This window comes from Oncorhynchus masou, chromosome 12 (genome assembly GCF_036934945.1).
Source record: "Oncorhynchus masou masou isolate Uvic2021 chromosome 12, UVic_Omas_1.1, whole genome shotgun sequence".
In the NCBI taxonomy this organism is placed as follows: domain Eukaryota; kingdom Metazoa; phylum Chordata; class Actinopteri; order Salmoniformes; family Salmonidae; genus Oncorhynchus; species Oncorhynchus masou.
The window spans coordinates 90,641,553-90,665,048 of NC_088223.1; the positions used below are offsets into that span (position 1 = coordinate 90,641,553).

Below are 23,496 nucleotides of genomic sequence, written 5' to 3' on the forward strand. Positions count from 1 at the left end.
GTTAAATCTTCAATCCATCAATCTTTGTGTTATTTGCTGATCTCTCTTCCTCCATATGAATTTGCATTCATCCACCCCAGATGGGACTCGAACCCACAATCCCTGGCTTAGAAGGCCAGTGCCTTATCCATTAGGCCACTGGGGTACTTGCTAAAAATGAACTGGATAGCAGAGAGTGGTTTAGACCGATCGTACACGTGGTGAAAGTAGACATCACGCTTCCGCTTCGCTTCTGTAATCAGCATGACCTGTACAAACTGACAGAAGCAGTCAAAAAATAATCACGGAGGGCAGGAGACATGCCCATGAAATTATGGTTTAATATTTCTGTTTGCACTTCATTGCTAAAGGCAAACTGCATAGCAGAGGATGGTTTCGATCCATAAATCACTTGGTTAACTGCCCTGCACACTTCCACTTCATCCCTCCACTTTCAGATACCCCAAAACAAAACTTGAACTCACAATAAATGGATTAGGTGGTCAGTGTCTTAAGTCACTGTGGAAATGTGTGATCAGCATGACCTATACGAACTGATAGAAACAGTTGTAAAAAAATCATTTCGAGGGCACAGAGACATGCACATGAAATTCTACAATTTAAAAAAATCCCTGTTTACATTTCATTTCTAAAAGTAGAATTGGATAGCTTCGATCCATCAACCTCTGTGTTATGTGCCCAGCTCTTCTCTTCTGTTTGCAATTAATTGCTAAAAGCAAACTGCATAGCAGAGGATGGTTTCGATCCATAAATCACTTGGTTAACTGCCCTGCACACTTCCACTTCATCCCTCCACTTTCAGATACCCCAAAACAAACTTGAACTCACAATAAATGGATTAGGCGGTCAGTGTCTTAAGTCACTGTGGAAATGTGTGATCAGCATGACCTATACGAACTGATAGAAACAGTTGTAAAAAAAAATACATTTTGGAGGGCACAGAGACATGCCCATTAAATGCTATTTCTGTTTGCACTTCATTGCTAAAAGCAAACTGGATTGCAGAGGATGGTTTCGATCCCTAAATCACTTGGTTAACTGCCCATCACACTTCCACTTCATCCCTCCACTTTCAGATACCCCAAAACAAAACTTGAACTCACAATAAATGGATTAGGTGGTCAGTGTCTTAAGTCACTGTGGAAATGTGTGATCAGCATGACCTATACGAACTGATAGAAACAGTTGTAAAAAAAAATGCATTTTTGAGGGCACAGAGACATGCCCATGAAATTCTCCTTTTTGTCAATGTTAAATCTTCATTTCTAAAGGAGAATTGGAAAGCTTCAATCCATCAATCTTTGTGTTATTTGCTGATCTCTCTTTCTCCATATGAATTTGCATTCATCCACCCCAGATGGGACTCGAACCCACAATCCCTGGCTTAGAAGGCCAGTGCCTTATCCATTAGGCCACTGGGGTAGTTGCTAAAAATGAACTGGATAGCAGAGAGTGGTTTAGACCGATCGTACACGTGGTGAAAGTAGACATCACGCTTCCGCTTCGCTTCTGTAATCAGCATGACCTGTACAAACTGACAGAAGCAGTCAAAAAATAATCACGGAGGGCAGGAGACATGCCCATGAAATTATGGTTTAATATTTCTGTTTGCACTTCATTGCTAAAGGCAAACTGCATAGCAGAGGATGGTTTCGATCCATAAATCACTTGGTTAACTGCCCTGCACACTTCCACTTCATCCCTCCACTTTCAGATACCCCAAAACAAAACTTGAACTCACAATAAATGGATTAGGCAGTCAGTGTCTTAAGTCACTGTGGAAATGTGTGATCAGCATGACCTATACGAGCTGATAGAAACAGTAATAAAAAAGAATCACAGAGGGCACAGAGACATGCACAATTCTACAATTTAAAAAAATCCCTGTTTACATTTCATTTCTAAAAGTAGAATTGGATAGCTTCGATCCATCAACCTCTGTGTTATGTGCCCAGCTCTTCTCTTCTGTTTGCACTTCATTGCTAAAAGCAAACTGCATAGCAGAGGATGGTTTCGATCCCTAAATCACTTGGTTAACTGCCCATCACACTTCCACTTCATCCCTCCACTTTCAGATACCCCAAAACAAAACTTGAACTCACAATAAATGGATTAGGTGGTCAGTGTCTTAAGTCACTGTGGAAATGTGTGATCAGCATGACCTATACGAACTGATAGAAACAGTTGTAAAAAAAATACATTTTGGAGGGCACAGAGACATGCCCATTAAATGCTATTTCTGTTTGCACTTCATTGCTAAAAGCAAACTGGATTGCAGAGGATGGTTTCGATCCCTAAATCACTTGGCTAACTGCCCATCACACTTCCACTTCATCCCTCCACTTTCAGATACCCCAAAACAAAACTTGAACTCACAATAAATGGATTAGGCGGTCAGTGTCTTAAGTCACTGTGGAAATGTGTGATCAGCATGACCTATACGAACTGATAGAAACAGTTGTAAAAAAAAATACATTTTGGAGGGCACAGAGACATGCCCATTAAATGCTATTTCTGTTTGCACTTCATTGCTAAAAGCAAACTGGATTGCAGAGGATGGTTTCGATCCCTAAATCACTTGGTTAACTGCCCATCACACTTCCACTTCATCCCTCCACTTTCAGATACCCCAAAACAAAACTTGAACTCACAATAAATGGATTAGGTGGTCAGTGTCTTAAGTCACTGTGGAAATGTGTGATCAGCATGACCTATACGAACTGATAGAAACAGTTGTAAAAAAAAATGCATTTTCGAGGGCACAGAGACATGCCCATGAAATTCTCCTTTTTTGTCACTGTTAAATCTTCAATCCATCAATCTTTGTGTTATTTGCTGATCTCTCTTTCTCCATATGAATTTGCATTCATCCACCCCAGATGGGACTCGAACCCACAATCCCTGGCTTAGAAGGCCAGTGCCTTATCCATTAGGCCACTGGGGTACTTGCTAAAAATGAACTGGATAGCAGAGAGTGGTTTAGACCGATCGTACACGTGGTGAAAGTAGACATCACGCTTCCGCTTCGCTTCTGTAATCAGCATGACCTGTACAAACTGACAGAAGCAGTCAAAAAATAATCACGGAGGGCAGGAGACATGCCCATGAAATTATGGTTTAATATTTCTGTTTGCACTTCATTGCTAAAGGCAAACTGCATAGCAGAGGATGGTTTCGATCCATAAATCACTTGGTTAACTGCCCTGCACACTTCCACTTCATCCCTCCACTTTCAGATACCCCAAAACAAAACTTGAACTCACAATAAATGGATTAGGCAGTCAGTGTCTTAAGTCACTGTGGAAATGTGTGATCAGCATGACCTATACGAACTGATAGAAGCAGTAATAAAAAAGAATCACAGAGGGCACAGAGACATGCACATGAAATTCTACAATTTAAAAAAATCCCTGTTTACATTTCATTTCTAAAAGTAGAATTGGATAGCTTCATCCATCAACCTCTGTGTTATGTGCCCAGCTCTTCTCTTCTGTTTGCACTTCATTGCTAAAGGCAAAATGCATAGCAGAGGATGGTTTCGATCCCTAAATCACTTGGTTAACTGCCCATCACACTTCCACTTCATCCCTCCACTTTCAGATACCCCAAAACAAAACTTGAACTCACAATAAATGGATTAGGTGGTCAGTGTCTTAAGTCACTGTGGAAATGTGTGATCAGCATGACCTATACGAACTGATAGAAACAGTTGTAAAAATACATTTCGGAGAGCACAGAGACATGCCCATTAAATGCTATTTCTGTTTGCACTTCATTGCTAAAAGCAAACTGGATTGCAGAGGATGGTTTCGATCCCAATATCACTTGGTTAACTGCCCATCACACTTCCACTTCATCCCTCCACTTTCAGATACCCCAAAACAAAACTTGAACTCACAATAAATGGATTAGGTGGTCAGTGTCTTAAGTCACTGTGGAAATGTGTGATCAGCATGACCTATACGAACTGATAGAAACAGTTGTAAAAAAAAATGCATTTTCGAGGGCACAGAGACATGCCCATGAAATTCTCCTTTTTTGTCACTGTTAAATCTTCAATCCATCAATCTTTGTGTTATTTGCTGATCTCTCTTTCTCCATATGAATTTGCATTCATCCACCCCAGATGGGACTCGAACCCACAATCCCTGGCTTAGAAGGCCAGTGCCTTATCCATTAGGCCACTGGGGTACTTGCTAAAAATGAACTGGATAGCAGAGAGTGGTTTAGACCGATCGTACACGTGGTGAAAGTAGACATCACGCTTCCGCTTCGCTTCTGTAATCAGCATGACCTGTACAAACTGACAGAAGCAGTCAAAAAATAATCACGGAGGGCAGGAGACATGCCCATGAAATTATGGTTTAATATTTCTGTTTGCACTTCATTGCTAAAGGCAAACTGCATAGCAGAGGATGGTTTCGATCCATAAATCACTTGGTTAACTGCACTGCACACTTCCACTTCATCCCTCCACTTTCAGATACCCCAAAACAATACTTGAACTCACAATAAATGGATTAGGTGGTCAGTGTCTTAAGTCACTGTGGAAATGTGTGATCAGCATGACCTATACGAACTGATAGAAACAGTTGTAAAAAAAAATGCATTTTCGAGGGCACAGAGACATGCCCATGAAATTCTCCTTTTTTGTCACTGTTAAATCTTCAATCCATCAATCTTTGTGTTATTTGCTGATCTCTCTTTCTACATATGAATTTGCATTCATCCACCCCAGATGGGACTCGAACCCACAATCCCTGGCTTAGAAGGCCAGTGCCTTATCCATTAGGCCACTGGGGTACTTGCTAAAAATGAACTGGATAGCAGAGAGTGGTTTAGACCGATCGTACACGTGGTGAAAGTAGACATCACGCTTCCGCTTCGCTTCTGTAATCAGCATGACCTGTACAAACTGACAGAAGCAGTCAAAAAATAATCACGGAGGGCAGGAGACATGCCCATGAAATTATGGTTTAATATTTCTGTTTGCACTTCATTGCTAAAGGCAAACTGCATAGCAGAGGATGGTTTCGATCCATAAATCACTTGGTTAACTGCCCTGCACACTTCCACTTCATCCCTCCACTTTCAGATACCCCAAAACAAAACTTGAACTCACAATAAATGGATTAGGCAGTCAGTGTCTTAAGTCACTGTGGAAATGTGTGATCAGCATGACCTATACGAGCTGATAGAAGCAGTAATAAAAAAGAATCACAGAGGGCACAGAGACATGCACATGAAATTCTACAATTTAAAAAAATCCCTGTTTACATTTCATTTCTAAAAGTAGAATTGGATAGCTTCGATCCATCAACCTCTGTGTTATGTGCCCAGCTCTTCTCTTCTGTTTGCACTTCATTGCTAAAGGCAAAATGCATAGCAGAGGATGGTTTCGATCCCTAAATCACTTGGTTAACTGCCCATCACACTTACACTTCATCCCTCCACTTTCAGATACCCCAAAACAAAACTTGAACTCACAATAAATGGATTAGGTGGTCAGTGTCTTAAGTCACTGTGGAAATGTGTGATCAGCATGACCTATACGAACTGATAGAAAAAGTTGTAAAAAAAAGAATCATTTTGGAGGGCACAGAGACATGCCCATTATATGCTATTTCTGTTTGCACTTCATTGCTAAAAGCAAACTGGATTGCAGAGGATGGTTTCGATCCATAAATCACTGGGTTAACTGCCAGGCACACTTCCACTTCTTCACTCCACTTTCAGGTAACCCAAAACAAAACTTGAACTCACAATAAATGGATTAGGCGGTCAGTGTCTTAAGTCACTGTGGAAATGTGTGATCAGCATGACCTATACGAACTGATAGAAACAGTAATAAAAAAGAATCACAGAGGGCACAGAGACATGCCCATTAAATGCTATTTCTGTTTGCACTTCATTGCTAAAAGCAAACTGGATTGCAGAGGATGGTTTCGATCCCTAAATCACTTGGTTAACTGCCCATCACACTTCCACTTCATCCCTCCACTTTCAGATACCCCAAAACAAAACTTGAACTCACAATAAATGGATTAGGTGGTCAGTGTCTTAAGTCACTGTGGAAATGTGTGATCAGCATGACCTATACGAACTGATAGAAACAGTTGTAAAAAAAAAATGCATTTTCGAGGGCACAGAGACATGCCCATGAAATTCTCCTTTTTTGTCACTGTTAAATCTTCAATCCATCAATCTTTGTGTTATTTGCTGATCTCTCTTTCTCCATATGAATTTGCATTCATCCACCCCAGATGGGACTCGAACCCACAATCCCTGGCTTAGAAGGCCAGTGCCTTATCCATTAGGCCACTGGGGTACTTGCTAAAAATAAACTGGATAGCAGAGAGTGGTTTAGACCGATCGTACACGTGGTGAAAGTAGACATCACGCTTCCGATTCACTTCTGTAATCAGCATGACCTGTACAAACTGACAGAAGCAGTCAAAAAATAATCACGGAGGGCAGGAGACATGCCCATGAAATTATGGTTTAATATTTCTGTTTGCACTTCATTGCTAAAGGCAAACTGCATAGCAGAGGATGGTTTCGATCCATAAATCACTTGGTTAACTGCCCTGCACACTTCCACTTCATCCCTCCACTTTCAGATACCCCAAAACAAAACTTGAACTCACAATAAATGGATTAGGCGGTCAGTGTCTTAAGTCACTGTGGAAATGTGTGATCAGCATGACCTATACGAACTGATAGAAGCAGTAATAAAAAAAAGAATCACAGAGGGCACAGAGACATGCACATGAAATTCTACAATTTAAAAAAATCCCTGTTTACATTTCATTTCTAAAAGTAGAATTGGATAGCTTCGATCCATCAACCTCTGTGTTATGTGCCCAGCTCTTCTCTTCTGTTTGCAATTAATTGCTAAAAGCAAACTGCATAGCAGAGGATGGTTTCGATCCATAAATCACTTGGTTAACTGCCCTGCACACTTCCACTTCATCCCTCCACTTTCAGATACCCCAAAACAAAACTTGAACTCACAATAAATGGATTAGGTGGTCAGTGTCTTAAGTCACTGTGGAAATGTGTGATCAGCATGACCTATACGAACTGATAGAAACAGTTGTAAAAAAAATACATTTTGGAGGGCACAGAGACATGCCCATTAAATGCTATTTCTGTTTGCACTTCATTGCTAAAAGCAAACTGGATTGCAGAGGATGGTTTCGATCCCTAAATCACTTGGTTAACTGCCCATCACACTTCCACTTCATCCCTCCACTTTCAGATACCCCAAAACAAAACTTGAACTCACAATAAATGGATTAGGTGGTCAGTGTCTTAAGTCACTGTGGAAATGTGTGATCAGCATGACCTATACGAACTGATAGAAACAGTTGTAAAAAAAAATGCATTTTCGAGGGCACAGAGACATGCCCATGAAATTCTCCTTTTTTGTCACTGTTAAATCTTCAATCCATCAATCTTTGTGTTATTTGCTGATCTCTCTTTCTACATATGAATTTGCATTCATCCACCCCAGATGGGACTCGAACCCACAATCCCTGGCTTAGAAGGCCAGTGCCTTATCCATTAGGCCACTGGGGTACTTGCTAAAAATGAACTGGATAGCAGAGAGTGGTTTAGACCGATCGTACACGTGGTGAAAGTAGACATCACGCTTCCGCTTCACTTCTGTAATCAGCATGACCTGTACAAACTGACAGAAGCAGTCAAAAAATAATCACGGAGGGCAGGAGACATGCCCATGAAATTATGGTTTAATATTTCTGTTTGCACTTCATTGCTAAAGGCAAATTGCATAGCAAAGGATGGTTTCGATCCATAAATCACTTGGTTAACTGCCCTGCACACTTCCACTTCATCCCTCCACTTTCAGATACCCCCCAAAAAACTTGAACTCACAATAAATGGATTAGGCAGTCAGTGTCTTAAGTCACCGTGGAAATGTGTGATCAGCATGACCTATACGAGCTGATAGAAGCAGTAATAAAAAAGAATCACAGAGGGCACAGAGACATGCACATGAAATTCTACAATTTAAAAAAATCCCTGTTTACATTTCATTTCTAAAAGTAGAATTGGATAGCTTCGATCCATCAACCTCTGTGTTATGTGCTCTTCTCTTCTGTTTGCAATTAATTGCTAAAGGCAAACTGCATAGCAGAGGATGGTTTCGATCCCTAAATCACTTGGTTAACTGCCCTGCACACTTCCACTTCATCCCTCCACTTTCAGATACCCCAAAACAAAACTTGAACTCACAATAAATGGATTAGGCGGTCAGTGTCTTAAGTCACTGTGGAAATGTGTGATCAGCATGACCTATACGAACTGATAGAAACAGTTGTAAAAAAAAATACATTTTGGAGGGCACAGAGACATGCCCATTAAATGCTATTTCTGTTTGCACTTCATTGCTAAAAGCAAACTGGATTGCAGAGGATGGTTTCATCCCTAAATCACTTGGTTAACTGCCCATCACACTTCCACTTCATCCCTCCACTTTCAGATACCCCAAAACAAAACTTGAACTCACAATAAATGGATTAGGCAGTCAGTGTCTTAAGTCACTGTGGAAATGTGTGATCAGCATGACCTATACGAACTGATAGAAGCAGTAATAAAAAAGAATCACAGAGGGCACAGAGACATGCACATGAAATTCTACAATTTAAAAAAATCCCTGATTACATTTCATTTCTAAAAGTAGAATTGGATAGCTTTGATCCATCAACCTCTGTGTTATGTGCCCAGCTCTTCTCTTCTGTTTGCACTTCATTGCTAAAAGGCAAACTGCATAGCAGAGGATGGTTTCGATCCCTAAATCACTTGGTTAACTGCCCATGCACACTTCCACTTCATCCCTCCACTTTCAGATACCCCAAAACAAAACTTGAACTCACAATAAATGGATTAGGTGGTCAGTGTCTTAAGTCACTGTGGAAATGTGTGATCAGCATGACCTATACGAACTGATAGAAACAGTTGTAAAAAAAAATACATTTTGGAGGGCACAGAGACATGCCCTATTTAAAAAATCCCTGTTTAATTTCATTTCTAAAAGTTTCTGTTTGCACTTCATTGCTAAAAGCAAACTGGATTGCAGAGGATGGTTTCGATCCATAAATCACTTGGTTAACTGCCCATCACACTTCCACTTCATCCCTCCACTTTCAGATACCCCAAAACAAAACTTGAACTCACAATAAATGGATTAGGTGGTCAGTGTCTTAAGTCACTGTGGAAATGTGTGATCAGCATGACCTATACGAACTGATAGAAACAGTTGTAAAAAAAAATGCATTTTCGAGGGCACAGAGACATGCCCATGAAATTCTCCTTTTTTGTCACTGTTAAATCTTCAATCCATCAATCTTTGTGTTATTTGCTGATCTCTCTTTCTCCATATGAATTTGCATTCATCCACCCCAGATGGGACTCGAACCCACAATCCCTGGCTTAGAAGGCCAGTGCCTTATCCATTAGGCCACTGGGGTACTTGCTAAAAATGAACTGGATAGCAGAGAGTGGTTTAGACCGATCGTACACGTGGTGAAAGTAGACATCACGCTTCCGCTTCGCTTCTGTAATCAGCATGACCTGTACAAACTGACAGAAGCAGTCAAAAAATAATCACGGAGGGCAGGAGACATGCCCATGAAATTATGGTTTAATATTTCTGTTTGCACTTCATTGCTAAAGGCAAACTGCATAGCAGAGGATGGTTTCGATCCATAAATCACTTGGTTAACTGCCCTGCACACTTCCACTTCATCCCTCCACTTTCAGATACCCCAAAACAATACTTGAACTCACAATAAATGGATTAGGCGGTCAGTGTCTTAAGTCACTGTGGAAATGTGTGATCAGCATGACCTATACGAACTGATAGAAACAGTTGTAAAAAAAAATACATTTTGGAGGGCACAGAGACATGCCCATTAAATGCTATTTCTGTTTGCACTTCATTGCTAAAAGCAAACTGGATTGCAGAGGATGGTTTCGATCCCTAAATCACTTGGTTAACTGCCCATCACACTTCCACTTCATCCCTCCACTTTCAGATACCCCAAAACAAAACTTGAACTCACAATAAATGGATTAGGTGGTCAGTGTCTTAAGTCACTGTGGAAATGTGTGATCAGCATGACCCATACGAACTGATAGAAACAGTTGTAAAAAAAATGCATTTTCGAGGGCACAGAGACATGCCCATGAAATTCTCCTTTTTTGTCACTGTTAAATCTTCAATCCATCAATCTTTGTGTTATTTGCTGATCTCTCTTTCTCCATATGAATTTGCATTCATCCACCCCAGATGGGACTCGAACCCACAATCCCTGGCTTAGAAGGCCAGTGCCTTATCCATTAGGCCACTGGGGTACTTGCTAAAAATGAACTGGATAGCAGAGAGTGGTTTAGACCGATCGTACACGTGGTGAAAGTAGACATCACGCTTCCGCTTCACTTCTGTAATCAGCATGACCTGTACAAACTGACAGAAGCAGTCAAAAAATAATCACGGAGGGCAGGAGACATGCCCATGAAATTATGGTTTAATATTTCTGTTTGCACTTCATTGCTAAAGGCAAACTGCATAGCAGAGGATGGTTTCGATCCATAAATCACTTGGTTAACTGCCCTGCACACTTCCACTTCATCCCTCCACTTTCAGATACCCCAAAACAAAACTTGAACTCACAATAAATGGATTAGGCAGTCAGTGTCTTAAGTCACTGTGGAAATGTGTGATCAGCATGACCTATACGAACTGATAGAAGCAGTAATAAAAAAGAATCACAGAGGGCACAGAGACATGCACATGAAATTCTACAATTTAAAAAAATCCCTGTTTACATTTCATTTCTAAAAGTAGAATTGGATAGCTTCGATCCATCAACCTCTGTGTTATGTGCCCAGCTCTTCTCTTCTGTTTGCACTTCATTGCTAAAGGCAAAATGCATAGCAGAGGATGGTTTCGATCCCTAAATCACTTGGTTAACTGCCCAACACTTAACTTCATCCCTCCACTTTCAGATACCCCAAAACAAAACTTGAACTCACAATAAATGGATTAGGTGGTCAGTGTCTTAAGTCACTGTGGAAATGTGTGATCAGCATGACCTATACGAACTGATAGAAAAAGTTGTAAAAAAAAATACATTTTGGAGGGCACAGAGACATGCCCATTAAATGCTATTTCTGTTTGCACTTCATTGCTAAAAGCAAACTGGATTGCAGAGGATGGTTTCCCCAAATCACTTGGTTAACTGCCCATCACACTTCCACTTCATCCCTCCAATTTCAGATACCCCAAAACAAAACTTGAACTCACAATTAATGGATTAGGCGGTCAGTGTCTTAAGTCACTGTGGAAATGTGTGATCAGCATGACCTATACGAACTGATAGAAACAGTTGTAAAAAAATACATTTTGGAGGGCACAGAGACATGCCCATTAAATGCTATTTCTGTTTGCACTTCATTGCTAAAAGCAAACTGGATTGCAGAGGATGGTTTCGATCCCTAAATCACTTGGTTAACTGCCCATCACACTTCCACTTCATCCCTCCACTTTCAGATACCCCAAAACAAAACTTGAACTCACAATAAATGGATTAGGTGGTCAGTGTCTTAAGTCACTGTGGAAATGTGTGATCAGCATGACCTATACGAACTGATAGAAACAGTTGTAAAAAAAAATGCATTTTCGAGGGCACAGAGACATGCCCATGAAATTCTCCTTTTTTGTCACTGTTAAATCTTCAATCCATCAATCTTTGTGTTATTTGCTGATCTCTCTTTCTCCATATGAATTTGCATTCATCCACCCCAGATGGGACTCGAACCCACAATCCCTGGCTTAGAAGGCCAGTGCCTTATCCATTAGGCCACTGGGGTACTTGCTAAAAATGAACTGGATAGCAGAGAGTGGTTTAGACCGATCGTACACGTGGTGAAAGTAGACATCACGCTTCCGCTTCGCTTCTGTAATCAGCATGACCTGTACAAACTGACAGAAGCAGTCAAAAAATAATCACGGAGGGCAGGAGACATGCCCATGAAATTATGGTTTAATATTTCTGTTTGCACTTCATTGCTAAAGGCAAACTGCATAGCAGAGGATGGTTTCGATCCATAAATCACTTGGTTAACTGCCCTGCACACTTCCACTTCATCCCTCCACTTTCAGATACCCCAAAACAAAACTTGAACTCACAATAAATGGATTAGGCAGTCAGTGTCTTAAGTCACTGTGGAAATGTGTGATCAGCATGACCTATACGAGCTGATAGAAACAGTAATAAAAAAGAATCACAGAGGGCACAGAGACATGCACATGAAATTCTACAATTTAAAAAAATCCCTGTTTACATTTCATTTCTAAAAGTAGAATTGGATAGCTTCGATCCATCAACCTCTGTGTTATGTGCCCAGCTCTTCTCTTCTGTTTGCAATTAATTGCTAAAAGCAAACTGCATAGCAGAGGATGGTTTCGATCCATAAATCACTTGGTTAACTGCCCTGCACACTTCCACTTCATCCCTCCACTTTCAGATACCCCAAAACAAAACTTGAACTCACAATAAATGGATTAGGCGGTCAGTGTCTTAAGTCACTGTGGAAATGTGTGATCAGCATGACCTATACGAACTGATAGAAACAGTTGTAAAAAAAATACATTTTGGAGGGCACAGAGACATGCCCATTAAATGCTATTTCTGTTTGCACTTCATTGCTAAAAGCAAACTGGATTGCAGAGGATGGTTTCGATCCCTAAATCACTTGGTTAACTGCCCATCACACTTCCACTTCATCCCTCCACTTTCAGATACCCCAAAACAAAACTTGAACTCACAATAAATGGATTAGGTGGTCAGTGTCTTAAGTCACTGTGGAAATGTGTGATCAGCATGACCTATACGAACTGATAGAAACAGTTGTAAAAAAAAATGCATTTTTGAGGGCACAGAGACATGCCCATGAAATTCTCCTTTTTGTCAATGTTAAATCTTCAATCCATCAATCTTTGTGTTATTTGCTGATCTCTCTTTCTCCATATGAATTTGCATTCATCCACCCCAGATGGGACTCGAACCCACAATCCCTGGCTTAGAAGGCCAGTGCCTTATCCATTAGGCCACTGGGGTACTTGCTAAAAATGAACTGGATAGCAGAGAGTGGTTTAGACCGATCGTACACGTGGTGAAAGTAGACATCACGCTTCCGCTTCACTTCTGTAATCAGCATGACCTGTACAAACTGACAGAAGCAGTCAAAAAATAATCACGGAGGGCAGGAGACATGCCCATGAAATTATGGTTTAATATTTCTGTTTGCACTTCATTGCTAAAGGCAAACTGCATAGCAGAGGATGGTTTCGATCCATAAATCACTTGGTTAACTGCCCTGCACACTTCCACTTCATCCCTCCACTTTCAGATACCCCAAAACAAAACTTGAACTCACAATAAATGGATTAGGCAGTCAGTGTCTTAAGTCACTGTGGAAATGTGTGATCAGCATGACCTATACGAACTGATAGAAGCAGTAATAAAAAAATCACAGAGGGCACAGAGACATGCACATGAAATTCTACAATTTAAAAAAAATCCCTGTTTACATTTCATTTCTAAAAGTAGAATTGGATAGCTTCGATCCATCAACCTCTGTGTTATGTGCCCAGCTCTTCTCTTCTGTTTGCAATTAATTGCTAAAAGCAAACTGCATAGCAGAGGATGGTTTCGATCCATAAATCACTTGGTTAACTGCCCTGCACACTTCCACTTCATCCCTCCACTTTCAGATACCCCAAAACAATACTTGAACTCACAATAAATGGATTAGGCGGTCAGTGTCTTAAGTCACTGTGGAAATGTGTGATCAGCATGACCTATACGAACTGATAGAAACAGTTGTAAAAAAAATACATTTTGGAGGGCACAGAGACATGCCCATTAAATGCTATTTCTGTTTGCACTTCATTGCTAAAAGCAAACTGGATTGCAGAGGATGGTTTCGATCCCTAAATCACTTGGTTAACTGCCCATCACACTTCCACTTCATCCCTCCACTTTCAGATACCCCAAAACAAAACTTGAACTCACAATAAATGGATTAGGCAGTCAGTGTCTTAAGTCACTGTGGAAATGTGTGATCAGCATGACCTATACGAGCTGATAGAAGCAGTAATAAAAAAGAATCACAGAGGGCACAGAGACATGCACATGAAATTCTACAATTTAAAAAAATCCCTGTTTACATTTCATTTCTAAAAGTAGAATTGGATAGCTTCGATCCATCAACCTCTGTGTTATGTGCCCAGCTCTTCTCTTCTGTTTGCAATTAATTGCTAAAAGCAAACTGCATAGCAGAGGATGGTTTCGATCCATAAATCACTTGGTTAACTGCCCTGCACACTTCCACTTCATCCCTCCACTTTCAGATACCCCAAAACAAAACTTGAACTCACAATAAATGGATTAGGCGGTCAGTGTCTTAAGTCACTGTGGAAATGTGTGATCAGCATGACCTATACGAACTGATAGAAACAGTTGTAAAAAAATACATTTTGGAGGGCACAGAGACATGCCCATTAAATGCTATTTCTGTTTGCACTTCATTGCTAAAAGCAAACTGGATTGCAGAGGATGGTTTCGATCCCTAAATCACTTGGTTAACTGCCCATCACACTTCCACTTCATCCCTCCACTTTCAGATACCCCAAAACAAAACTTGAACTCACAATAAATGGATTAGGTGGTCAGTGTCTTAAGTCACTGTGGAAATGTGTGATCAGCATGACCTATACGAACTGATAGAAACAGTTGTAAAAAAAAATGCATTTTCGAGGGCACAGAGACATGCCCATGAAACTCTCCTTTTTTGTCACTGTTAAATCTTCAATCACTCAATCTTTGTGTTATTTGCTGATCTCTCTTTCTCCATATGAATTTGCATTCATTCACCCCAGATGGGACTCGAACCCACAATCCCTGGCTTAGAAGGCCAGTGCCTTATCCATTAGGCCACTGGGGTACTTGCTAAAAATGAACTGGATAGCAGAGAGTGGTTTAGACCGAACGTACACGTGGTGAAAGTAGACATCACGCTTCCGCTTCGCTTCTGTAATCAGCATGACCTGTACAAACTGACAGAAGCAGTCAAAAAATAATCATGGAGGGCAGTGAGACATGCCCATGAAATTATGGTTTAATATTTCTGTTTGCACTTCATTGCTAAAGGCAAACTGCATAGCAGAGGATGGTTTCGATCCATAAATCACTTGGTTAACTGCCCTGCACTTCCACTTCATCCCTCCACTTTCAGATACCCCAAAACAAAACTTGAACTCACAATAAATGGATTAGGCAGTCAGTGTCTTAAGTCACTGTGGAAATGTGTGATCAGCATGACCTATACGAGCTGATAGAAGCAGTAATAAAAAAATAATCACAGAGGGCACAGAGACATGCACATGAAATTCTACAATTTAAAAAAATCCCTGTTTACATTTCATTTCTAAAAGTAGAATTGGATAGCTTCGATCCATCAACCTCTGTGTTATGTGCCCAGCTCTTCTCTTCTGTTTGCAATTAATTGCTAAAAGCAAACTGCATAGCAGAGGATGGTTTCGATCCATAAATCACTTGGTTAACTGCCCTGCACACTTCCACTTCATCCCTCCACTTTCAGATACCCCAAAACAATACTTGAACTCACAATAAATGGATTAGGCGGTCAGTGTCTTAAGTCACTGTGGAAATGTGTGATCAGCATGACCTATACGAACTGATAGAAACAGTTGTAAAAAAAAATACATTTTGGAGGGCACAGAGACATGCCCATTAAATGCTATTTCTGTTTGCACTTCATTGCTAAAAGCAAACTGGATTGCAGAGGATGGTTTCGATCCCTAAATCACTTGGTTAACTGCCCATCACACTTCCACTTCATCCCTCCACTTTCAGATACCCCAAAACAAAACTTGAACTCACAATAAATGGATTAGGTGGTCAGTGTCTTAAGTCACTGTGGAAATGTGTGATCAGCATGACCTATACGAACTGATAGAAACAGTTGTAAAAAAAATGCATTTTCGAGGGCACAGAAACATGCCCATGAAATTCTCCTTTTTTGTCACTGTTAAATCTTCAATCCATCAATCTTTGTGTTATTTGCTGATCTCTCTTTCTCCATATGAATTTGCACTCATCCACCCCAGATGGGACTCGAACCCACAATCCCTGGCTTAGAAGGCCAGTGCCTTATCCATTAGGCCACTGGGGTACTTGCTAAAAATGAACTGGATAGCAGAGAGTGGTTTAGACCGATCGTACACGTGGTGAAAGTAGACATCACGCTTCCGCTTCACTTCTGTAATCAGCATGACCTGTACAAACTGACAGAAGCAGTCAAAAAATAATCACGGAGGGCAGGAGACATGCCCATGAAATTATGGTTTAATATTTCTGTTTGCACTTCATTGCTAAAGGCAAACTGCATAGCAGAGGATGGTTTCGATCCATAAATCACTTGGTTAACTGCCCTGCACACTTCCACTTCATCCCTCCACTTTCAGATACCCCAAAACAAAACTTGAACTCACAATAAATGGATTAGGCAGTCAGTGTCTTAAGTCACTGTGGAAATGTGTGATCAGCATGACCTATACGAACTGATAGAAACAGTAATAAAAAAAAAATCACAGAGGGCACAGAGACATGCACATGAAATTCTACAATTTAAAAAAATCCCTGTTTACATTTCATTTCTAAAAGTAGAATTGGATAGCTTCGATCCATCAACCTCTGTGTTATGTGCCCAGCTCTTCTCTTCTGTTTGCACTTCATTGCTAAAAGCAAACTGCATTAGAGGATGGTTTCGATCCCAAATCACTTGGTTAACTGCCCTTCCCTCCACTTTCAGATACCCCAAAACAAAACTTGAACTCACAATAAATGGATTAGGCAGTCAGTGTCTTAAGTCACTGTGGAAATGTGTGATCAGCATGACCTATACGAACTGATAGAAACAGTTGTAAAAAAATAAATTTTGGAGGGCACAGAGACATGCCCATTAAATGCTATTTCTGTTTGCACTTCATTGCTAAAAGCAAACTGGATTGCAGAGGATGGTTTCATCCCTAAATCACTTGGTTAACTGCCCATTTCACACTTCCACTTCATCCCTCCACTTTCAGATACCCCAAAACAAAACTTGAACTCACAATAAATGGATTAGGCGGTCAGTGTCTTAAGTCACTGTGGAAATGTGTGATCAGCATGACCTATACGAACTGATAGAAACAGTTGTAAAAAAATACATTTTGGAGGGCACAGAGACATGCCCATTAAATGCTATTTCTGTTTGCACTTCATTGCTAAAAGCAAACTGGATTGCAGAGGATGGTTTCGATCCCTAAATCACTTGGTTAACTGCCCATCACACTTCCACTTCATCCCTCCACTTTCAGATACCCCAAAACAAAACTTGAACTCACAATAAATGGATTAGGTGGTCAGTGTCTTAAGTCACTGTGGAAATGTGTGATCAGCATGACCTATACGAACTGATAGAAACAGTTGTAAAAAAAAATGCATTTTCGAGGGCACAGAGACATGCCCATGAAATTCTCCTTTTTTGTCACTGTTAAATCTTCAATCCATCAATCTTTGTGTTATTTGCTGATCTCTCTTTCTACATATGAATTTGCATTCATCCACCCCAGATGGGACTCGAACCCACAATCCCTGGCTTAGAAGGCCAGTGCCTTATCCATTAGGCCACTGGGGTACTTGCTAAAAATGAACTGGATAGCAGAGAGTGGTTTAGACCGATCGTACACGTGGTGAAAGTAGACATCACGCTTCCGCTTCACTTCTGTAATCAGCATGACCTGTACAAACTGACAGAAGCAGTCAAAAAATAATCACGGAGGGCAGGAGACATGCCCATGAAATTATGGTTTAATATTTCTGTTTGCACTTCATTGCTAAAGGCAAACTGCATAGCAGAGGATGGTTTCGATCCATAAATCACTTGGTTAACTGTCCTGCACACTTCCACTTCATCCCTCCACTTTCAGATACCCCAAAACAAAACTTGAACTCACAATAAATGGATTAGGCAGGTCAGTGTCTTAAGTCACTGTGGAAATGTGTGATCAGCATGACCTATACGAACTGATAGAAGCAGTAATAAAAAAATAATCACAGAGGGCACAGAGACATGCACATGAAATTCTACAATTTAAAAAATCCCTGTTTACATTTCATTTCTAAAAGTAGAATTGGATAGCTTCGATCCATCAACCTCTGTGTTATGTGCCCAGCTCTTCTCTTCTGTTTGCACTTCATTGCTAAAGCAAACTGCATAGCAGAGGATGGTTTCGATCCATAAATCACTTGGTTAACTGCCCTGCACACTTCCACTTCATCCCTCCACTTTCAGATACCCCAAAACAAAACTTGAACTCACAATAAATGGATTAGGCAGTCAGTGTCTTAAGTCACTGTGGAAATGTGTGATCAGCATGACCTATACGAACTGATAGAAACAGTTAAAAAAATCACATTTTGGAGGGCACAGAGACATGCCCATGAAATTCTATTTAAAAAAATCCCTGTTTACATTTCATTTCTAAAAGCTAAAAGCAAACCTCTGTGTTATGTGCCCATTCTCTTCTGTTTGCAATTAATTGCTAAAAGCAAACTGCATAGCAGAGGATGGTTTCGATCCCTAAATCACTTGGTTAACTGCCCATCACACTTCCACTTCATCCCTCCACTTTCAGATACCCCAAAACAAAACTTGAACTCACAATAAATGGATTAGGTGGTCAGTGTCTTAAGTCACTGTGGAAATGTGTGATCAGCATGACCTATACGAACTGATAGAAACAGTTGTAAAAAAAAATGCATTTTCGAGGGCACAGAGACATGCCCATGAAATTCTCCTTTTTTGTCACTGTTAAATCTTCAATCCATCAATCTTTGTGTTATTTGCTGATCTCTCTTTCTACATATGAATTTGCATTCATCCACCCCAGATGGGACTCGAACCCACAATCCCTGGCTTAGAAGGCCAGTGCCTTATCCATTAGGCCACTGGGGTACTTGCTAAAAATGAACTGGATAGCAGAGAGTGGTTTAGACCGATCGTACACGTGGTGAAAGTAGACATCACGCTTCCGCTTCACTTCTGTAATCAGCATGACCTGTACAAACTGACAGAAGCAGTCAAAAAATAATCACGGAGGGCAGGAGACATGCCCATGAAATTATGGTTTAATATTTCTGTTTGCACTTCATTGCTAAAGGCAAACTGCATAGCAGAGGATGGTTTCGATCCATAAATCACTTGGTTAACTGCCCTGCACACTTCCACTTCATCCCTCCACTTTCAGATACCCCAAAACAATACTTGAACTCACAATAAATGGATTAGGCGGTCAGTGTCTTAAGTCACTGTGGAAATGTGTGATCAGCATGACCTATACGAACTGATAGAAACAGTTGTAAAAAAAAATACATTTCGGAGGGCACAGAGACATGCCCATGAAATTCTACAATTTAAAAAAATCCCTGTTTACATTTCATTTCTAAAAGTAGAATTGGATAGCTTCTCCATCAACCTCTGTGTTATGTGCAGCTCTTCTCTTCTGTTTGCAATTCATTGCTAAAAGCAAACTGCATAGCAGAGGATGGTTTCGATCCATAAATCACTTGGTTAACTGCCCTGCACACTTCCACTTCATCCCTCCACTTTCAGATACCCCAAAACAAAACTTGAACTCACAATAAATGGATTAGGCGGTCAGTGTCTTAAGTCACTGTGGAAATGTGTGATCAGCATGACCTATACGAACTGATAGAAACAGTTGTAAAAAAAATACATTTTGGAGGGCACAGAGACATGCCCATTAAATGCTATTTCTGTTTGCACTTCATTGCTAAAAGCAAACTGGATTGCAGAGGATGGTTTCGATCCCTAAATCACTTGGTTAACTGCCCATCACACTTCCACTTCATCCCTCCACTTTCAGATACCCCAAAACAAAACTTGAACTCACAATAAATGGATTAGGTGGTCAGTGTCTTAAGTCACTGTGGAAATGTGTGATCAGCATGACCTATACGAACTGATAGAAACAGTTGTAAAAAAAAATGCATTTTCGAGGGCACAGAGACATGCCCATGAAATTCTCCTTTTTTGTCACTGTTAAATCTTCAATCCATCAATCTTTGTGTTATTTGCTGATCTCTCTTTCTCCATATGAATTTGCATTCATCCACCCCAGATGGGACTCGAACCCACAATCCCTGGCTTAGAAGGCCAGTGCCTTATCCATTAGGCCACTGGGGTACTTGCTAAAAATGAACTGGATAGCAGAGAGTGGTTTAGACCGATCGTACACGTGGTGAAAGTAGACATCACGCTTCCGCTTCACTTCTGTAATCAGCATGACCTGTACAAACTGACAGAAGCAGTCAAAAAATAATCACGGAGGGCAGGAGACATGCCCATGAAATTATGGTTTAATATTTCTGTTTGCACTTCATTGCTAAAGGCAAACTGCATAGCAGAGGATGGTTTCGATCCATAAATCACTTGGTTAACTGCCCTGCACACTTCCACTTCATCCCTCCACTTTCAGATACCCCCCAAAAAACTTGAACTCACAATAAATGGATTAGGCAGTCAGTGTCTTAAGTCACTGTGGAAATGTGTGATCAGCATGACCTATACGAACTGATAGAAACAGTAATAAAAAAAAAAAATAATCACAGAGGGCACAGAGACATGCACATGAAATTCTACAATTTAAAAAAATCCCTGTTTACATTTCATTTCTAAAAGTAGAATTGGATAGCTTCGATCCATCAACCTCTGTGTTATGTGCTCTTCTCTTCTGTTTGCAATTAATTGCTAAAAGCAAACTGCATAGCAGAGGATGGTTTCGATCCCTAAATCACTTGGTTAACTGCCCTGCACACTTCCACTTCATCCCTCCACTTTCAGATACCCCAAAACAAAACTTGAACTCACAATAAATGGATTAGGTGGTCAGTGTCTTAAGTCACTGTGGAAATGTGTGATCAGCATGACCTATACGAACTGATAGAAACAGTTGTAAAAAAAAATACATTTTGGAGGGCACAGAGACATGCCCATTAAATGCTATTTCTGTTTGCACTTCATTGCTAAAAGCAAACTGGATTGCAGAGGATGGTTTCGATCCCTAAATCACTTGGTTAACTGCCCATCACACTTCCACTTCATCCCTCCACTTTCAGATACCCCAAAACAAAACTTGAACTCACAATAAATGGATTAGGCAGTCAGTGTCTTAAGTCACTGTGGAAATGTGTGATCAGCATGACCTATACGAGCTGATAGAAGCAGTAATAAAAAAGAATCACAGAGGGCACAGAGACATGCACATGAAATTCTACAATTTAAAAAAATCCCTGTTTACATTTCATTTCTAAAAGTAGAATTGGATAGCTTCGATCCATCAACCTCTGTGTTATGTGCCCAGCTCTTCTCTTCTGTTTGCAATTAATTGCTAAAAGCAAACTGCATAGCAGAGGATGGTTTCGATCCATAAATCACTTGGTTAACTGCCCTGCACACTTCCACTTCATCCCTCCACTTTCAGATACCCCAAAACAAAACTTGAACTCACAATAAATGGATTAGGCGGTCAGTGTCTTAAGTCACTGTGGAAATGTGTGATCAGCATGACCTATACGAACTGATAGAAACAGTTGTAAAAAAAATACATTTTGGAGGGCACAGAGACATGCCCATTAAATGCTATTTCTGTTTGCACTTCATTGCTAAAAGCAAACTGGATTGCAGAGGATGGTTTCGATCCCTAAATCACTTGGTTAACTGCCCATCACACTTCCACTTCATCCCTCCACTTTCAGATACCCCAAAACAAAACTTGAACTCACAATAAATGGATTAGGTGGTCAGTGTCTTAAGTCACTGTGGAAATGTGTGATCAGCATGACCTATACGAACTGATAGAAACAGTTGTAAAAAAAATGCATTTTCGAGGGCACAGAGACATGCCCATGAAATTCTCCTTTTTTGTCACTGTTAAATCTTCAATCCATCAATCTTTGTGTTATTTGCTGATCTCTCTTTCTCCATATGAATTTGCATTCATCCACCCCAGATGGGACTCGAACCCACAATCCCTGGCTTAGAAGGCCAGTGCCTTATCCATTAGGCCACTGGGGTACTTGCTAAAAATGAACTGGATAGCAGAGAGTGGTTTAGACCGATCGTACACGTGGTGAAAGTAGACATCACGCTTCCGCTTCACTTCTGTAATCAGCATGACCTGTACAAACTGACAGAAGCAGTCAAAAAATAATCACGGAGGGCAGGAGACATGCCCATGAAATTATGGTTTAATATTTCTGTTTGCACTTCATTGCTAAAGGCAAACTGCATAGCAGAGGATGGTTTCGATCCATAAATCACTTGGTTAACTGCCCTGCACACTTCCACTTCATCCCTCCACTTTCAGATACCCCAAAACAAAACTTGAACTCACAATAAATGGATTAGGCAGTCAGTGTCTTAAGTCACTGTGGAAATGTGTGATCAGCATGACCTATACGAACTGATAGAAACAGTAATAAAAAAGAATCACAGAGGGCACAGAGACATGCACATGAAATTCTACAATTTAAAAAAATCCCTGTTTACATTTCATTTCTAAAAGTAGAATTGGATAGCTTCGATCCATCAACCTCTGTGTTATGTGCCCAGCTCTTCTCTTCTGTTTGCAATTAATTGCTAAAAGCAAACTGCATAGCAGAGGATGGTTTCGATCCCTAAATCACTTGGTTAACTGCCCTGCACACTTCCACTTCATCCCTCCACTTTCAGATACCCCAAAACAAAACTTGAACTCACAATAAATGGATTAGGTGGTCAGTGTCTTAAGTCACTGTGGAAATGTGTGATCAGCATGACCTATACGAACTGATAGAAACAGTTGTAAAAAAAAATGCATTTTCGAGGGCACAGAGACATGCCCATGAAATTCTCCTTTTTTGTCACTGTTAAATCTTCAATCCATCAATCTTTGTGTTATTTGCTGATCTCTTTTCTCCATATGAATATGCATTCATCCACCCCAGATGGGACTCGAACCCACAATCCCTGGCTTAGAAGGCCAGTGCCTTATCCATTAGGCCACTGGGGTACTTGCTAAAAATGAACTGGATAGCAGAGAGTGGTTTAGACCGATCGTACACGTGGTGAAAGTAGACATCACGCTTCCGCTTCACTTCTGTAATCAGCATGACCTGTACAAACTGACAGAAGCAGTCAAAAAATAATCACGGAGGGCAGGAGACATGCCCATGAAATTATGGTTTAATATTTCTGTTTGCACTTCATTGCTAAAGGCAAACTGCATAGCAAAGGATGGTTTCGATCCATAAATCACTTGGTTAACTGCCCTGCACA

At 40.5% G+C, this 23,496-nt stretch overlaps 18 non-coding genes across 18 annotated transcripts; all 18 read right to left on the minus strand.

Annotated features, from left to right (window-relative positions):
• Window positions 1-72: 72 nt before the first annotated feature.
• Window positions 73-145, minus strand: trnar-ucu (transfer RNA arginine (anticodon UCU)). The gene has a single exon. It is a non-coding gene; the product is annotated as a tRNA-Arg (tRNA).
• Window positions 146-1,349: 1,204 nt separating this feature from the next.
• trnar-ucu (transfer RNA arginine (anticodon UCU)) lies at window positions 1,350-1,422 on the minus strand. The gene has a single exon. It is a non-coding gene; the product is annotated as a tRNA-Arg (tRNA).
• Window positions 1,423-2,871: 1,449 nt separating this feature from the next.
• trnar-ucu (transfer RNA arginine (anticodon UCU)) lies at window positions 2,872-2,944 on the minus strand. The gene has a single exon. It is a non-coding gene; the product is annotated as a tRNA-Arg (tRNA).
• A 1,174-nt stretch (window positions 2,945-4,118) lies between these two features.
• On the minus strand, window positions 4,119-4,191 carry trnar-ucu (transfer RNA arginine (anticodon UCU)). The gene has a single exon. It is a non-coding gene; the product is annotated as a tRNA-Arg (tRNA).
• A 539-nt stretch (window positions 4,192-4,730) lies between these two features.
• trnar-ucu (transfer RNA arginine (anticodon UCU)) lies at window positions 4,731-4,803 on the minus strand. Its single transcript has one exon. It is a non-coding gene; the product is annotated as a tRNA-Arg (tRNA).
• A 1,452-nt stretch (window positions 4,804-6,255) lies between these two features.
• trnar-ucu (transfer RNA arginine (anticodon UCU)) lies at window positions 6,256-6,328 on the minus strand. The gene has a single exon. It is a non-coding gene; the product is annotated as a tRNA-Arg (tRNA).
• A 1,180-nt stretch (window positions 6,329-7,508) lies between these two features.
• Window positions 7,509-7,581, minus strand: trnar-ucu (transfer RNA arginine (anticodon UCU)). The gene has a single exon. It is a non-coding gene; the product is annotated as a tRNA-Arg (tRNA).
• A 1,840-nt stretch (window positions 7,582-9,421) lies between these two features.
• On the minus strand, window positions 9,422-9,494 carry trnar-ucu (transfer RNA arginine (anticodon UCU)). The gene has a single exon. It is a non-coding gene; the product is annotated as a tRNA-Arg (tRNA).
• Window positions 9,495-10,307: 813 nt separating this feature from the next.
• Window positions 10,308-10,380, minus strand: trnar-ucu (transfer RNA arginine (anticodon UCU)). Its single transcript has one exon. It is a non-coding gene; the product is annotated as a tRNA-Arg (tRNA).
• Window positions 10,381-11,825: 1,445 nt separating this feature from the next.
• Window positions 11,826-11,898, minus strand: trnar-ucu (transfer RNA arginine (anticodon UCU)). Its single transcript has one exon. It is a non-coding gene; the product is annotated as a tRNA-Arg (tRNA).
• Window positions 11,899-13,075: 1,177 nt separating this feature from the next.
• trnar-ucu (transfer RNA arginine (anticodon UCU)) lies at window positions 13,076-13,148 on the minus strand. The gene has a single exon. It is a non-coding gene; the product is annotated as a tRNA-Arg (tRNA).
• Window positions 13,149-14,963: 1,815 nt separating this feature from the next.
• On the minus strand, window positions 14,964-15,036 carry trnar-ucu (transfer RNA arginine (anticodon UCU)). The gene has a single exon. It is a non-coding gene; the product is annotated as a tRNA-Arg (tRNA).
• Window positions 15,037-16,214: 1,178 nt separating this feature from the next.
• On the minus strand, window positions 16,215-16,287 carry trnar-ucu (transfer RNA arginine (anticodon UCU)). The gene has a single exon. It is a non-coding gene; the product is annotated as a tRNA-Arg (tRNA).
• A 1,433-nt stretch (window positions 16,288-17,720) lies between these two features.
• trnar-ucu (transfer RNA arginine (anticodon UCU)) lies at window positions 17,721-17,793 on the minus strand. Its single transcript has one exon. It is a non-coding gene; the product is annotated as a tRNA-Arg (tRNA).
• Window positions 17,794-19,040: 1,247 nt separating this feature from the next.
• On the minus strand, window positions 19,041-19,113 carry trnar-ucu (transfer RNA arginine (anticodon UCU)). Its single transcript has one exon. It is a non-coding gene; the product is annotated as a tRNA-Arg (tRNA).
• A 1,178-nt stretch (window positions 19,114-20,291) lies between these two features.
• trnar-ucu (transfer RNA arginine (anticodon UCU)) lies at window positions 20,292-20,364 on the minus strand. The gene has a single exon. It is a non-coding gene; the product is annotated as a tRNA-Arg (tRNA).
• Window positions 20,365-22,181: 1,817 nt separating this feature from the next.
• Window positions 22,182-22,254, minus strand: trnar-ucu (transfer RNA arginine (anticodon UCU)). Its single transcript has one exon. It is a non-coding gene; the product is annotated as a tRNA-Arg (tRNA).
• Window positions 22,255-23,157: 903 nt separating this feature from the next.
• Window positions 23,158-23,230, minus strand: trnar-ucu (transfer RNA arginine (anticodon UCU)). Its single transcript has one exon. It is a non-coding gene; the product is annotated as a tRNA-Arg (tRNA).
• Window positions 23,231-23,496: the final 266 nt, after the last annotated feature.